Source organism: Lolium perenne, chromosome 3 (genome assembly GCF_019359855.2).
Source record: "Lolium perenne isolate Kyuss_39 chromosome 3, Kyuss_2.0, whole genome shotgun sequence".
NCBI classification, from domain to species: Eukaryota; Viridiplantae; Streptophyta; class Magnoliopsida; order Poales; family Poaceae; genus Lolium; species Lolium perenne.
In genome coordinates, this window is record NC_067246.2 from 24,325,610 (window position 1) to 24,343,785 (window position 18,176).

The window sequence follows — 18,176 nt, forward strand, 5'->3', positions numbered from 1 at the left end:
CTATCCACAATGGTAAGGGGGTTCTAAGCTCTAGGTTTATTTGCAAAATGCCAGTTTTATTTCATAAGCACTTAGTAATAAAATACTCCTCATTTGCCTAACTTAACTCAAGTGGGAACATTAGTGTCATTCCCACAACTCTGTTGTGTTTCAAGTCAACTTCACCTTTCAAGTTCAAAACACAAGTCACCAGTCACATGTAACATTTTTGAAAAGTTCTGATGACGGAACAGTATGGCCTTTCCAACTGTCCATGACCGCGGACGCGGCTATTCGAATAGGTTAACACTCTGCAGAGGTGGTACTCTTGTGCCACAACTTTTGATTACATCCGTCAGGGATAGCCCTGAATAATCATACTCAGTATGCGGATCATCAACCATAACCTTTCACTTACATACCATAGTATAGGCACCTCTCCCATGAGCTTGGCCTCCCAGTGATAACCATCTGCTATCCTGGGAACTGCACAGGGCTTGGGTAGGACATTCACCTCAATTTCACGTCATTTCACATTCCACAGAGGCAGCCTCGGCATAACCCCGATGACGCTTGTTCAGAGGGAACCCATACTAAAATACATAAACTTCCAGTTAAGCCCTACCCATAATCAGGTATTGTGGGGGTACGCAAAAATTGGAATGGTATCGCATCCGAACCCAACCATCAGTTTTTGTCAAAATCACCTTATCATTCAGTGGTCATATTCACCTTCAAAACTTTTCAATAGAATGACTCATCATTCCAAGGTTTTCAATTCAGTTGAAAACACAAGTTCCACCTAGGGTAGTCGATTTTAGTTTTTGCACTAGCCACTAGTCATGAGAGGTGCTAACTAAGTTTTAGCTATCTAGGCTAAGTTTGATACTCTTGTACTACTCTATACTTAGACCAAAGTTAACTATAAAAGTAAGCTTTGCGAAACCAAGTAAAAGCTTGTAAGAGTAAAATCTTGGGATTGGATCATTAGCATAAAGTAAGAGTGCAAAGGTGCCTTGCTCTAGTAGAGCTTTGCATTACATTGAGTTGCAAGAGTATAGCTTGCCTTGATTGGTACAGTGATCAAAGTTTTCTTCTTCTTCTTCGTAGAAGACCTCCTCCTCCTGGTAGTCATCGGTACTAGCGTCTATAAATGGATACGAGGCATATAATCACCATACAATTCTTAGGGGCTAGACTAAACACACAAATGGTTCACACAAGCTATTCTAGCACCACCACATTATTAACATGTTGGTTGACTTGGTGTTCTTGTTAAGGAAAATAATTTCCTCTCATTGAAAGTATTTCTTAGGGTTTCCATTTAGTTCTTTGGAGAAATAATTTCCTCTCATTGAATCTTGTTAAGATTTAATCTCCTCAATTAATAAAGCATGAACACATTTGACCAAGGTCAACACTTCATCTTTATCATTTGGGAAAATGATTTAAATGAGGTACTACCCCTCATGCAATTTAACACTAACCTGGTAACCATTTAATATCACCAAATAATACAATATGAGATTATATAGACCAAGGTCATTACCTCATGTAGGATTACTTGAGACAAAGATTTAAATGAGAGGAAACCTCTCATACTATTTACTAAATAAATTTGGGTAATTTAACTGGACTAGAAATAGCCACATAGCCCTTATTTTACTCTAGCCCCTGATCATAGTAAGCACCTATGCTATATTTTTGCATAAACAATTAGAGTATATGAAATGTGATTTTTGAGAGTTGGAATCAACTCAAAATCATTTAGGGTTGATTTTTAATAATTGTTTGAAGTTTGAAAAGGCCCAGCCTTGTTATTTTTGTGTCAAGTGATCTATGATGAATTAGGGTTTGAAACCAGTGTGGTTGGTTAGATCATTTCATAAGCTTTCCACCAAAATTGGAATCACTCCATTTGGGTTTGTAGATTTGAAGTTATTTAATTTTGAACACAGTACCAGTATTGGATTTTGAATTAAACGAATTAAACGAATTTGAATCACTGGGCTAGGCGGGAAACTAAACGGGCCAGAGAGAAGGGAAAAATGGGCCGGCCCAGCTGCGCTCCAGTGCGCAGCGGGCCACCTGACGGGTGGGCTCCAACTGTCAGTGGGGTTTAAAACTCGAAACGGTATGAGTTGATCTGGATCGCACGATTAGAACACGATCCAACGGATCATGTGCATCGTCGTCGACGGCAAGATGGGGCTACTGGCGCGGCGAGAGGAGGGGGTCGGCGGCTTACCGGAGGTCCGGTGAGGGTCGGCGATGAAGCAGGACGACGTTGGCGACGACGACGGTTCTCCTGGTACCAGCGGCGTTTCCTGGGGTGGCTCCAATCGACGGCGAGCTTCTGCGGCGGTCCGGCGGTACTCCAGCAAGCGATTGGTGGGCTACGGTGTAAATTGGGAGGTGGCGCTGCTCGAGGAGGATCAGTGAGAGGAGGGGAGGAGATTGGTGTGGCGATTGAGCACGGGGGTGGCCTCCTTTTATAGCGGGCGAGAGGGGGCAGCTCGGCACGGGAAGGTCGACCATGGCACGGTGCTACAGCCGCGGAGAGGAGTGGGCGAGGACGGAGAGCTGTTCGGGGCGTCATGGCGGTCCTCCTGGTGGTCATGGCGCGGCTGGGCGGTGCCTAACACGGTCGGGGGCAAGCGATGGTCTGCGCGGCCGTGGCGGGGTTTGGTTCCGTCTCCGGCGACGGCGGGCTACGGTCGGGGGCATGAGCGTGTCTGTTGTGTTTCTTGGTCACTGGCGGTGCTCAGGGCGGACGCAGGGGTCAAGGCGAGGATGGAGGCGACGGGTCGGGCGCGTGCTCTGTCGCGTCCAGGGCGTGTCCATGCGCGCTCTGGCGCGTTCTGGGCGGCGCGGCCACGTTTTGTTCTGGGCAATGTTGGGCTCTCCTTGGCCAAGGGCGGTTACAAGCACGACCAGGGGAGCAAGGGGGAGCAGGGGGACATGGTTGGCAAGGCTAGAAGAGGGGGGAGCTAGGGTTGGCATGATGCCATGCCACTCATGGCCGGCATGGACATGGCCATGCCATATTGGCAATGTCCAGGGGTCAAGGTGAGGGGGCAAGATGTTGGAGGGGACCAAGGGACAAGGTAAGATCAAATGCAAATCAAAATTTGGTCAAAGCACTATTTGAAATAGTGGTTTGTGTTTTATTTGATTCCTGCCCACCAAGTGTTTGATGAAATGGCCGCAAGAAACAAAAATTTGAATTTGGCCAAAATATTTTATGGGGATGATTCAAATAATGTTTGGCACACAATGGTGGTGGTGGTGTGCAAAATTGAGTTGGTTTGTGAAAATCCAAAATGGGGATGATCTTAAATCTGATTTGGTGTTGCTACTTTGCTTGATTAGATTAAGAAATTGAGAATGAGTTTGGAAGGTTGGTCTTCATCATTTGGTTCACCTTGATGAGTACTTGGATGAGGTGTAAAGAGTTGAGAAAATTTGGTTCAAGAATCTCTTAGTGCAGGGGCTCAAAGTGGGTACCCTGCTATAATTGTCACTTTTGACCATTATCACATGTGAGCTCATTTTGAATTCTATTTTGATTGGATTTGAGTTTCTTTGATTCAAAAGGTGTTTTTAAGTGTTTAGTAACCTATTTCAACCATTGGCACAAGCCAAAGTGGCCTAGGTTAAAGATTTTTAAAAATGGCCATAAGCCATATGTGAGATGATTTGTATTTTTCCTATTTTCTTCTTTGCTTCTTTTTGCTTCCATTAGGTAGGGTTTAGGGTTCTAGCACATTGGCAAGAGTTGCACACACACACCAGGGCAATCACACAAAAATTAGACAGGAGCACTATGCATACCACGTGAGTTAATAAAAGTTTTTGTTGGTTCTCATTTTTGAACCAGTGAAAATCTTCTTCTTCCTTTATTTGAATTTTGGGATGTTACAGGTTGTCAAGCTCACTGGTTTGTTGAACACAAAGGATTAGACGTATCGTATGGAAGGAGATGTTTCCAGAAAGTAAACATAATAGGATTGCAGTTGAATTTATCAGTAAAGGAAATAGGACCGGGATCCACAGTTCACTAGAGGTGTCTCCCCATAAAGAAATAGCATGTTGGGTGAACAAATTACAGCTGGGAAATTGATAGAATATCGACCAACACATGACGAGATGATTACTATGGTATCTGGTATTGGGCATTACAACATAATACATAGACCGTAATCCAACTGCGTCTATGACTAATAATCCACCTTCAGGTTAGCGTCCGCACCCCTTCCAGTATAAAGTTGCAAGCAACAGACTATCACATTAAGCAATGTGTGTAAAGTAAACAATAGAATTACCCTTGGATAAAACATCGTTATTTTCTCCCTAGTAGCAACAACACATCTACAACCTTAGAAGTTATAAAGTCACTCTCCCAGGAAACTAGAGGCATGAACCTACTATCGAGCATAAATACCCCCTCTTGGAGTCACAAGTGTCCACTTGGCCAGAGTTTCTACTAGCAACGGAGAGCATGCAAGATCACAAATAATATATGACATGAATATATAATCAATCTCAACATAGTATTCAACATTCATCGGATCCCAGCAAACCAAACATAGAGGATTACATAAAGATGATCTTGATCATGTAGGGCAGCTCACAAGATCGATACATGAAGCATAAAGTGGATAAGACAACCATCTAGCTACTGCTATGGAGCCATAGTCCAGGGATGAACTACTCACACATCACTTCGGAGGCGGGCATGACGATGTAGATGCCTCCGGAGATGATTTCCCCCTCCGGCAGGGTGCCGGGAAGAGCTTCAAAACCCCCCGAGATGGGTTCGGCGATGGCGGCCGTGACGGAACTTTTCGTGGATGGAGGCTTGGGTATCCAGGGTTTTCCCAAGAAGATGTATAAATAGGCGGAGGATTCAGGTCGGTGGGGCGCCAGTGGGCCCCACACCTACCCTAGGCGCGTGCCAGCCCTAGGCCTTGCCTAGGGGTGGTTTGGGCGTCCTGGTGCGCCTATTCATCCCCCCTCCGGACTACGTCTTCGTTTCGGTAAAATATTGACTTCGTCTTTTGTTTTGTCCAATTCCGAGAATATTTCCTGTACAACTTTTCTGAAATACAAAAACAACAGAAAACAGGGAACTAGCACTGTGGCATCTTGTTAATAGGTTAATGCCGGAAATCATGTAAAAGTGCAACGAAGTGTAAACAATACATATATGAATTGGTGTAAAACAAGCATGGAGCATCAAAAATTATAGATATGTTTGAGACGTATCAGCATGTCACCTCAATTTTTTTTTATCACTTACCTACTCGAGGACGAGCATGAGTTAAGTTTGGGGATGCTGATACGTTGCAAACGTATCTATAATTTTTGATGCTCCATGCTTGTTTTACACCAATTGCTATATGTTTTGTTTATACTTCGTGACATTTTTATGCATTTTTTGGAACTAACCTATTAACAAGATGTCATAGTGCTAGTTCCTATCTTCTGCTGTTTTTGTATTTTAGAAAAGTTGTTCTGGAAAATATTCTCGGAATTGGACGAAATGAAAGCCGAAGTTCCTATTTTACTATCACGAAGACGGAGTCTAAAGGGGAGACGGAGAAGAGCCAGGAGGTGGCCACACCACCCCTAGGCGCGGGCCACCCCTGGCCACGCCTAGGTATGGTGTGGGCCCCTCGGGCGCCCACCGACCTCGCCCTTTCGCCTATAAATTGACATCCTCGGGAAAATCCTAAACACCAGAGTCATATTCCCCGAAAAGTTTCGCAGCTTTGCCGCCATCGAAGACAAGTTTCGGGGGTCAGAAGTTCCTGTTCCGGCACCCTGTCGGGACGGGGATTGACCCTCGGAGCCATCTCCATCGACTACACCACCTCCACTTCGACTCCATGATAGTTTGTGAGTAGTTCCCCCATAGACTACGGGTTCTTGGCTGTAGCTAGGTTGTACTCTCTCTCCCATGTACTTCAATACAATGATCTCATGAGCTGCCTTACATGATTGAGATCCATATGATGTAATTGGTGTTATGTTTGTTGGGATCCGATAAATTGTGGAATTGTGATCAGATTGTTCATCATGTTATCATACTATTGTTTATTTAAGATATTGCATGTTCTCCTGTACTTGTGGTTACCCTGATCAAGTAGTTGCCTGTATCTACAAGAGGGAGTATTTATGCTAGATAGTGGGTTTTGTCTCCATTTAATCTGGGGGAGTGACAACAACCTCTAAGGTTGTGGATGTGCTGTTTCCACTAGGGGTAAAACAACAATGCTTTGTCCAAGGATAATTGTGTTGTTTATATTATGCACTTTACTTAATGCAATAATCTGTTGCTTACAACTTAATACTGAAATGGGTGCGGATGCTAATCTGAAGGTGGATTATTTAGGCACAGATGAATGCTGGATAGCGGTCTGGGTATCATGTTGTAATGCCCAATTAATTACTACAGTAAAATTTATCTTATCATAGCATGCATTGTCATGCCCTCATAATTATCAATTGCCCAACTGTAGTTTGTTCAACCAACACATGTTATTTGTTTGGAGAATTACCACTAGTGTAGATAGCTGGGAACCCCGTTCTTTCTGTCATCATCATTGCTCTACAGTCAACTACGTACTGGAATATTTTCTGGTGCCATTGCCTCTGTGTTACTACTACTGCTGCTGTGTTACTATTACTATTGCTCTCATATTACTGCTGCTTTCACATCACCCCTGTTACTAGTGCTTTTCCAGGTGCAGCTGAATTGACAACTCCGATGTTAAGACTTATAAGTATTCTTTGTCTCCCCTTGTGCCAAATCAATAAATTTAGGTTTTACTTCCCTCGAAGACTGTTGCGATCCCCTATACTTGTGGGTCATCACATATGCATCCAAGATCAAACGTGAATTGAACGAACATGACATTGCACTTAGCAGTAGTATATAGATGTGTGTTAAACACACTTTAAAATATCAAAAGATTCCGATAAAAATTTCGCGCGAACATTTCGAAGTTCTACGTGCTAACAAAGTTGTTTCACAAAAACGTTATTTCTGTGTCATGTGCAAAAAGACAAAATTTGGTGCTAAAAAAGCTCTTACGAGACATTTTTTTTCTTTTTTTTTCACAGAGGGCGTAAAAAAGAGGAGTACCAGTTTTCTACGGCGTGCGCATGTAGAATGTCGAGATGTACGAGTGAAATATTTTTTGATATTTTTATTTAACGTTCTAAAATATTTTTCTGGTGACAGAAACATATACACCTAATATAAAAAGTGAATTCATTTGATTTAGAGAGGGTGTAAACTCACTACCAAAAATATGCTAACTTGCGACCCTCCATATTAGTCACTAGGTGGTCATTGTCTGCCATTCATGACCTTGTTTTGACCAAAAACTGTTTGGGCAAGATTGGTTGGGTAGGTAGGGAGATCCTCAATGTTTGAGCTCAGCAACAATGGAGGAGAGAGAGAGAAGAGATAAATCGAGCTGGGGAAGAAGGGGCCCTTTTATAGGCCCCCCCAAATCCAACCGTTATGTGCTGATTCCGCACGACCGGTACTACCGCTTAGGCAAGCGGTAGTACCGCTCTGGTTTCGAATCTTGCCCACAGATCTGCCACGTGGGCTCGAAGCGGTAGTACTGCTGCTAGTACCGCTGAGGTACCGGCAGGGCCTCTGCGAGCCCCGGACTCCCTCCCGGTACCAGAGCGGTACCAGGGCGGTAGTTCCGTATTTTCATGGTTATGGTACCAAAGCGGTACCTTGACGGAACTACCGCTCGAGAGCGGTACTTCCGGTCGAGGTACCGTCAAGGTACCGTAACATGTACTGTGGGCATATCGTCGTGCAAGTCCAGAGCGGTACCACTAACCGGTACCAATAGGGTAGCGGTACTACCGCTCTTGATACCGGTAGTACCGGTCAGGCAGATTCAACTTTTTCCTTTTTCCCTCTCCAACCACGTCACCTCGCGACACACACACAAAACCAGAAAACCTATAAGCTACGCTTGAGTCTTCCGATCCTGATGCGTTCAGCGAGGGCACCGTGCACCTGCAAATCTATCAAAGACAAACTATGCACACGGTGAAATTCATTCAAGTGTTGTTATCAAACACACAAAACACGAGGTATAGATTTTGCTCTTACAATCTCCCCCTTTTTGGTGTTTGATGACAACACAAGAATTTGCAACATAGCATAAGATATTATGATAAGGTTCTAGATTTGCAAAAGCTAGACGGAGCTCCCCCTAGATGTGTGCATAGTTAGAATATGCATTTGAATACAAATGCACATATCCTAGAGACATAACTCCCCCTAGATTCTACAAACCAAGCACATATGCAACAAGGATATTTGACATTTCTATATAGCATATGCACACTATGGAGGCAACATATGGCAATACAAGGAGTTTTGGGTGAATGAGTCATACCTTTGCCTTGAGAAAACCCAAACTTCCAATAATAATGCCTCCATAGAAATGGTGTAGCCACAATAGATGAATACCGAATACCAATATAGGCTACCACGAATAGGTCTTATTACAAACCGGGAGATCCACGAATAGAGTAGCAAAGTAGCAAGCATACGAATAAAGTTTCTCAAATAACTAGGATAAAAAGCGATGCCAAGGCCGAAAAGACCAAAATGAAGCACCAAGCCCTTGGCATCCCCATGCAAATACCCGTCCTAATAGAGCAACTTCTCCCCCTTTGGCATCGGAACACCAAAAAGGGATAGGAAGCATGCTAGCGTCCCAAGGAGATCACTCGTCATCCTCGTCCTCGTCTTCCTCCTCCTCGTCCTCCTCGTCGCCCTCGTCTTCATCATCTCCATACATGTGCTCGTCCTCCTCCTCCTCCTCCTCCTCCTCATCTTCATCTTCATCTTCAGCTTGGCCCTTGCCATGAGGTGGTGGAGAGGGACGCATGATGCGCTCGAGAATGGAGTCCTCAGAGCTTGACCACGTGTGCTTGGACTTCCACTCTCCAGGAGGGGTGATGTTGTTCTCGGAGCCATCGGAGACGAGGAGGCCCAAGTGAACCATCATAGCCTTTTGGCGTTGACGAATCTTCTTGTTGTCGATGTGGGCCTTGTGCATCTTGTCTTGGAGATCTTCCTTGAAGCAAAAGGACTTCTTGAGACAAGCGGTGAGCTTGGCGAATAGGCCTTTGGTCTTGACGGAGTTGGGCACAAAGTCGGAGTCGTCGCTATCGGCCTCCTCCTCCTCCTTGTCCTTGGGAGCATTCTTTCCATACCTTGGTGAAGAGTGATTCTTGACGGCGGGGCTGCGCTCACGGTGGACGGTGATTGGCAAGCATTGATCGAGGAGGTCTCCACAGTTAGCTCGCTCCCACTTGAGGCAAATGAGCCTCATAATGTATGGTGCATATTGGGGAAGCTTGCGGAGGAAGGCACAATCTTGCATCTCATGCCATACGTAGTCCATGACGTCCAATTGCTTCCCTCGGCCCTTGTTCTCTTGAGTATGCACTAGGAGGTTGACAAGGAAACCATGCACTTCATCGTGGTTGGTGTGCTTGGGGTTGACGGTGTTGCGGTAGATGCGGTTCATGATGTCATAGGTTGGAAGGAGGTCATAGACACTACCGCAAAGTGCACACCCGGGGAGGTAGAGGTTGACCATCTTGTCCTTGCTCATTGGCTTGTTTTGGAGATGAATCCAGAAGAAGTTGATATCATTGTCGGGGAGACGATAACCAATGCCATTTGCAAACTCCTCCCATGTGGCCTCCATCACATGCTCCTTAGTCATCCACTTGAGAGAGCGGACGCCAAACTCATCTTCAAGGAACACCACAGTTGCATAGAATTGGGAGATCACCTCCTTGGAGTAGTTGTGTGTGAAGGTCATCAAGGGGATAAGTCCTTGCTCCTTGCATATCTCAAGTTCCTCACCGAAGTATTCGGGCTTAGAGCGGAACTTGTCCATAGAGATAGAGAATTGGGGGCCGCAATTGAACTCCTTCGCACCATAGATCTCATTGTATATCCTCTCTTGATTTGGATGGTAGAAGTGGTCGTTGGAGCACAACCTGTGATTCTTGGGCACCAAGTACGGGTTGATCCTCCTTATCTCCAAGAATTGGGCCTTGGTAAGTCCACTCATAGGCTTTTGGGGACCCGAGGTGGTCCTCTTGTTGGCTGCAGCTGCCCTTTGACGCTTCGTAGTCCTTGGCGAAACAATGTCCTCTTCCTCTTGCTCCCTATGACGACGAGGAACGGGAGGCTTGACCTTGGCGCCACCACGAGGCTTGGATGAACCTGTGAACATCATAGGTTGTAGGGGGAATAGGGGTTAAGTGCACAAGCCTTAGAGTTGTAGCGCAAAAGTAAACTAACAAGCAACAAAAAATGAAACTGCACTGGGCGGTAGTACCGCAACCCAGCCCGGTAGTACAGCTTGAACTGGTAGTACCGGTCGCTCGAGCACTTCACCACTAGATCTAGGTCGTGATCCATAGCATTGAGGCACAAATTTCACCTAGTGTTTCTAGCTAGTATCCCTCTACATGGAGAAGCTTTCTAGGATGATTCTCCACCAAGAACTCCAACAAACCCTAACCTATGCATCTAGGGAATCCAACAAACCCTAGAGAGAGAGGTTCGAGTTGACATCGGAGGCCATGGTGAGGAAGAGGGCGGGGAAGCTTTTCCACGGAGGAGAATTGACCGGGGATGGCCGGAGGAGGAGATCGGGGCCGGTCTCCTCGAGTCTCCTGAACTTGGGCGCTGCCTTTGACTTGAGGTGGGTGGGGGAAAGTGATGGATTGGATAGATCCGTCCCCACCCGGTACCTTAAGTCAAAGTCGGAAGCGGTAGTACCGGTCGCAAGAGCGGTAGTACCGCTTTCCGGTACTTAACCGGTACCTCGGGCGGTAGTACCGCTCCAGGGCAAAATCCTGACAGTCGTCAGGACACTGCACAGGGGCGGTAGTACCGGCCCGACCACCGGTAGTACCGGTCTCCAAAGCTCAGAAAACTCAGATTATGGTGCTGGCTTATGCTTTTAGATAGAAATGGCTCAAGAGGTGGGTATTGGCTTAGGATTAGACTAGCATAAGTGCCCGTGCGTTGCAACGGGTGAAAGAAAAACATGACACACTAACCGCATGAGTAGGACTAAGAACCGTGCACCACTCAGATCTATGTCCTCTATTTCACTTTTTGCGTGTGTTCTTTTTATTGCAATAAAGAACAATACATTACAAGCTAAAATGATAATTATAAATCGCCACAGTATTCTCACGATTTGCATAATGCAAAAAAGCTATGGAAGCAAATAATACCAGGCAAATTTGACCTGATTTATGGCAAATTTAACACGAGTCAATGCAACCACAATGGAGAAAACCAAATAACTATGGAATCAGGCTAGCTATGCAAACACAATAAAAAAACTATGCCTATAAAAAATCGATTTCGTACATAAAGCATGAAAACATTCTCTTGGGTAAATATATAGATAGAATAGATAGATTAGGCCAGAAAATGTGAGGCAACCGGCCCTATTCTTGGACAACAATTGTGGTGTTTTTTTGCTTACTGGCTTTTTCCCTAGCATCCAAACCTGATATTTTTCCATGTTCTTAACGCAAAAACACTTACAAAATGATTAATTCCACATGCGCGTAGGTTGGTGCATATTTTAGACCGCAAATAGGGCTGCACTTAAACTGTTATTGGAATTAGATAGCCAGCGAATTACCAGACCATTGTGCGTGTTGTGGTCGTGTTCCCAAAAAACGTATGCATCTATCTGCAGTTCCTCCACCAAATGCAAGAAGGCCATTCAGATGAACTCACAATCCTGCCTGTAATAAAATAGCTCACAATCCAATCTGTAAAAAAATAGCTGACACATCCACAAAATAAAATTGAACTTGCATCTGCACTACAACTTTCAATACAATACGTATTAAAAATGAACTGTCTCTCAATCTTGTCCAATGACAGCGAAATTAAAGACTCTGTTTTCCCATTTTTTTTCTCAGCAAAAAACATGCGTCCAGTCACTCAAGAAAGAATTGTCAATTTCCTCTCATAAATTCAGATAAGTTTACAGTACCATATATGCAACTGTCGATTTCTTTCACTGGGCCGGGCGTCCTTGTTCCCTCGCGGTAGCCTGGCCATGGAGGAGAGGATCTGGTTCGTACACTCTTCCAAGGACGGCGAGCATGCGGAGGATGCTCATTGAATCGAATAGAGCGGCGACGACGGCCAAGACCCCCGCGACGGGGCGAAGGAGGCTATGTGAATGCTCTTGCTGCTGTACTCCTCCGCATCCTCCCTGGTCATGGCGGTAGGGGCGCTCCCTCTCCTCTCTCTCCCAGCGCTACATGCTCCGCCGCCGGCAGCCCCTATATTCAGCTTCCTCTGCCTCTGCTCGCCACCGGCGCAGTCACGACAAGCCACCGGCCGGAACTGCGATCAGACCGCGCGTGACGATACGAGGAGGTTGAGTAGGCACGCCCCTGTGCAGCTCGAGGCCTCCAGTAGCGGCGTGGTTGCCGACTCGCCACGGACATGGATCATAGCAGGCAAACACTTAACCTCAACTCAAAGTTCTGAAATCAAAACATCAAAGAAGCACTCCCATCAGACAGGGAACTTTGGGCGCTCGGTGGCAGCACACAGTCTGGCTGAGTCGTTTGTGTCTCTCCTCTCCGCGTGGGCGTCACCATCGCCATGGTTGGCCATCCGACGCGCTCCGTCGACAGCGCGCGCCTTTCGCTGCCAGAAGCGGAGTGCCGTCAAAGGAGGCGTCGAGCATGATGGAGAAGGCTCCGAGGCCAGGCCGGCGAGGGTGATGATCTTGGTGTCGCGGTCGCCGCTCGATTGGATCTTCTCCGTTCAGGTACATGGACAGCGTTTACTCGATCGATCGGCTCCAAGTGAGAGAACTCTCCTGACGTACGGATACTCGGATAATGGAGGCTTCATAGTTGTCAAGAGGCTAAACATGTTGTCGTCCTTCTCTTCTTCCGTCTTGTCCTTCTCTTCCTCTTCTTCGCAGGAGTGCCGCTCCGGGGTTATGACAGGGGCATGTGCCGAGTCGATCGGCACCAGCACCGACGCCGGAAGCTACATAAGCGAACAACTCCTTGGCAGCGGCTAGAGGCTCGGCTACGTCCTCCCCGTACACATCCTTGAACATCTTCTGCAGCATGACCTCCTGCACCTCGGTGCCAACGAGTCAAGGATCTCGTAGACCTCGTCCTTGACTCCTTGTTCGGGCTCGAGTTCCCGGCTACTCGGCTAGGTTGGCTATCCGGTATTCCGGTACACCGCCACGAACTTAGTTTCAATCGTATCCCGACGAGAAAAAAATCCTAACAGAAGTCGATCGATTCGCTACTCGCCAGCGATCTGATTTAGCTGGAGCGTATATAATGACACGACCTGCACGGGCTGGGTACGGACTCCTGGTTAAGAACTGCCATGGGCTACGAGTTTGGAAAAGAGATCGGCTACGCGAGTGGACAAAACACCAACGCCTCCGCGACCAAGGAGCCCGAGCACCATCGAGGAAAGCCTCCTGGCTATTGCTGGTATCTTCCTTGAGAATCTTCAATAGGGGCTGGTGTCCTGGTGCTAGGCCTCAACGACGGACGATGGAGGAGCCAGTTAGCATCCGTGATGTCGCCGGATATGGAGAAGTCCAGCGTGGGGATCCAGAGCGGGGCAGCGGAGCGACGCGCGGTGGTACACGGGGCCGGAAAAAAGGGAGGAAATTGGATCGCGGTGCTTGCAATGGACGAACCGTTTTTTTCACTTGCCAGTGGCAACCATCGTAATTTGTACAAAAAGCAGGGGCATAAAAGATGGACGACCAACGGAGAAACCCTTTTCCCTTTATTATGAGGTATAGATGGAGAAACTGGTAAGGTACTACTCAACCAAGCTTGCAAAAATCAACATGAAAAGCCAAGCTTGGGTGAATCTCCCACAAAGAACATGGAGAAATGAAAACCAAAAGCAAATGGGAAAGAAAGCAAAAAAAGTCAAAGAAAGTAAAAAAAAACCAAAGCGAACCAAAAACTCCTCAAGGAGGAGCCTGGTGGCCGAGGCCACCAGGTAAGAGTATAATAGCGTGAGGTCGCGTAGATGTATCTAGGACTCACAACTAAGACTCAACATGAAGCTCATTAGTCACTTATTTGACAAGTAGAGCATGTTTTGGATTTCTTTATGCATTATGGGGGGAGGGATAGCTCAATAAGTTTAAACCGCACTCCCCCTATGTTCATGCGTGCTTTCCATCAAGACATTAGCTAAAGAGTGGTATGTGTGCACGACGGTCAAACAAAGTTCGACGGATCTATGATATTTAGCTCATGCCTCAACTCAATGAAGCGCTTCTCATCCAAGGGCTTTGTGAAGATGTCCGCCAATTGCTCCTTGGTGCCAATGAATGATAGGACAATATCTCGTCGAGCAATGTGATCCCGGATGAAGTGATTCCTTATCTCAATGTGCTTCGTCTTGCCATGGAGTACCGGATTGTAGGTGATCTTGATGGCGCTCTCGTTATCACACAAAAGAGGGACCTTGCTATACTCAAGTCCATAATCCCGCAAGGTTTGCCTCATCCATAAGATTTGAGCACAACTACTCGCCGCGGCAACATACTCGGCTTCCGCGGTAGAGACGGAGACACATTTTTGCTTCTTCGAGTACCAACACACCAAAGATCTCTCAAGAAAGTGACAAGCGCCGGATGTAGATTTCCTATCAACCTTGTCTCCCGCGCAATCCGAATCGGTGAAGCCAACCAAAGAGAAGTCCGTGTCCCTTGGATACCATAGTCCGAAATTTGGGGTATCAACTAAATATCGAAAGATCCTCTTCACCGCCATGAGATGGCTTTCCTTCGGACTTGCTTGAAACCGTGCACACATACCAACACTCAACATGATGTCCGGATGGGAAGCACAAAGGTAAAGAAGCGAACCTATCATCGAACGGTAGAGCTTGGGGTCCACCGCCTTGCCGGTCTCATCGAGGGTGAGTTGACACTTTAAGTGCATTGTGGTTCCTATACCGTTGGCCCCTTTCATATCGAAGCGCTTGAGCATGTCTTGAATGTACTTTGCTTGATTGATGAAGGTGCCTTGACGCATTTGCTTAATCTCGAATCCAAGGAAGTACTTGAGTTCCCCCATCATTAACATCTCGAACCTATTAGTCATCAACTTGGCAAACTCATCATTAAACTTTGTGTTAGTTGAGCCAAATATGATGTCATCTACATAGAGTTGGCATATGAAGAGCTCCCCATTGACTTTCTTAGTAAAAAGAGTGGGATCGATTTTTCCCACTTCAAAACCACGGTCTTCAAGCAATTCCCTTAGGTGCTCATACCAAGCTCTAGGAGCTTGTTTGAGACCATATAGAGCCTTATTAAGCTTGAAGACATGGTCCGGAAAATGGGGGTCCTCGAACCCCAGGGGTTGCTTCACATACACCTCCTCATGCAAAGGACCATTAAGAAAGGCACTCTTTACATCCATTTGTTGGAGTTTGAAACCATAGTGAGCGGCAAAGGCCAAAAGGATACGGATGGACTCGAGCCTCGCAACGGGTGTGAATGTCTCGCCAAAGTCCACGCCTTCTACTTGAGAATAGCCTTGTGCCACCAATCTTGCTTTGTTACAGATGACGATGCCATGTTCATCTTGCTTGTTCTTGAAGACCTATTTGGTGCCGATAACATTGCGGCAATGATCGGGGCGCTTCATGAGAGTCCACACATCATTCCTCTTGAAGTTGTTGAGTTCCTCTTGCATTGCTATCAACCAATCGGGATCTTCAAGTGCATCGTTGACCTTGAATGGTTCCACCATGGAGACAAATGCATGGTGCTCGCAAAAGTTTGCTAGTTGCCTCCGGGTAGTCACCTTGCTCTTTAGATCTCCAATGACATTGCACAAGGAATGAGACTTGAGGCGCAAATATCTTGTAGTAGTATCTTCACGGTGAGTGTTGGCCATAGGAATAGATTCTTGTGAGGCCACTTGATCTTCATCATGGTTTGGGTTCTCGCCTTGACCATCATTGTTGTTGTAGGGGGCATCATAATCATCATCATGAGAGCCGGATGACTCGGAGGTGTTGGGGAATGTAGTATCCGGAATGTTTGTCCCCGAGGCAACCAGTGTAGAACTTGAAGCTTGGTCTTGATCACTTGATCACTTGGTGGTTGTTGTTGTTGATGAGCTTGCGGTTGTTGTTGTTGTTGATGTCGAACTTGAGGTTGTGGTAGCGGTTGACTTGCACTTGGTTGCTCAAAGGAAGAAGCTTGGCCTTGTGGTGTAGATGGCTCTACTTGAGTAGAACTTGGTCCTTCCCCGGCACTCATAGGAGGTAGCTCTTGACGTCGGCGAACGCCAACACCCATCCTCCCTACGGTATCCGGGGGAATTGCATCTCCTTTCTCACAAGAAGCACTTCGCTCCTCCAAAGAACTATCATCTTCGTTGAATGTCACATCACAAGTTTCCACAACTTGTCCATTGGACTTGTTGACGACTCTATATGCGCGAGAATCCGTTGCATAGCCAACAAAGATACCTTCTTGTGCTCTTGAATCAAACTTGGATAGGCGTGTGTCCTTGACAAGAACATAGCACTTGCATCCGAAAACCTTGAAGTACGAAACATTGGGCTTGTTACCGGTTAGGATCTCATATGGTGTCTTCTCCAAACCCTTGCGAAAGTAGAGGCGATTTGTAGCATGGCAAGCGGTTGAGATAGCTTCCGCCCAAAAATTATAGTTGGACTTGTACTCCATCATCATAGTTCGAGCGGCTTCAATCAAGGTTCGATTCTTCCTTTCGGCGACCCCATTTTGTTGGGGAGTATATGGCGAGGAGTATTGATGTTGGATGCCTTCTTCGCCGAGGAAGTTATCCAAGGTGTAGTTCTTGAACTCCGTTCCATTGTCGCTCCTTATTGCGAGGATCGTGGTGTCGTACTTGCGTTGAACTTGGGTGGCAAACTCCATCATGGTCCGTTGAGTCTCACTCTTGTACTTGAAGAAGAATACCCAACAATATCGTGAATAGTCATTGACGATGACGAGGCAATAATTCTTTCCTCCAAGACTTTCATGAGACGGCGGGCCAAAGAGATCAACATGGAGAAGCTCCAAGCACCTTGTGGTAGATATGATTGTCTTGGCCTTGTGAGGAGCTCCATGCATCTTTCCTTGAACGCAAGCCCTAAAAACACGATCTTTGCAGAAGGAAACATCTTCTTTTAGTCCGAGAATGTGGCCTCCCTTGTGAAGACTTTGCAAAGTCCTCATGTTGACATGGGCTAGTCGGCGATGCCATAACCAACCCTTGTCACCTTTAGCGAATAGGCAAAGAGCGGATGAAGTTGTCTTTCCGGAGAAGTCAACAACATACAACCCGCTCTCTACATATCCAACAAAGGCTACACGGAGTGTCTTGCTCCACAAGAGGACCACCATATGTTCATCGAAAAAGGTACAAAGACCCATGCGTGCAATTTGATGAACGGAAAGTAAATTGTAACCAAGGGTCTCGACAAGGAGGACATTCACAAGTGGGATGTCGGGTGTTACCACCACCTTGCCAAGACCCAATACCTTTGAGCTTGTGTTGTCGCCATATGAAACGGTAGAATGTGATGGCTCGAGGTCGACAACAATTTCCTTGCTTCTGATCATATGACTACTGGCTCCACTATCAACCACCCATTTAGCACCACCGGAAGCATAGTCCTACAAGGAATCAAGTCTTGGATTTAGGTACCTATTTCTCAATGGGTCCTATCATGTTAGTAACAAGGGGTTTGGGAACCCAAATAGTCCAATCAACATTGTCCTCATAAGGACCAATAAAGCGAGCACGAATATGTCCATAGTAATCAACAAAAAGAACATGAGACGGGTTGTTAGCACCGGCATAGCCCCTTGTGGTGGGATCGGGAACTCCACCCCTCCTTGGGTTAGAGTCACCTCCCTCACGGGTGATACCCATGTTCTCGTTGTTCTTCTTCTTCTTGGTCCTTCTTCTTCTCTTTCTCTTTGGCTTGGTAGCCACACCTCCTTCATTGCTAGAGCCCTCAATGGCTCCATCTTTAGCTTCAATGACTCCTTCCAAGTATTGGGCTTGGATTTGGAGTCTATCAATCTTGG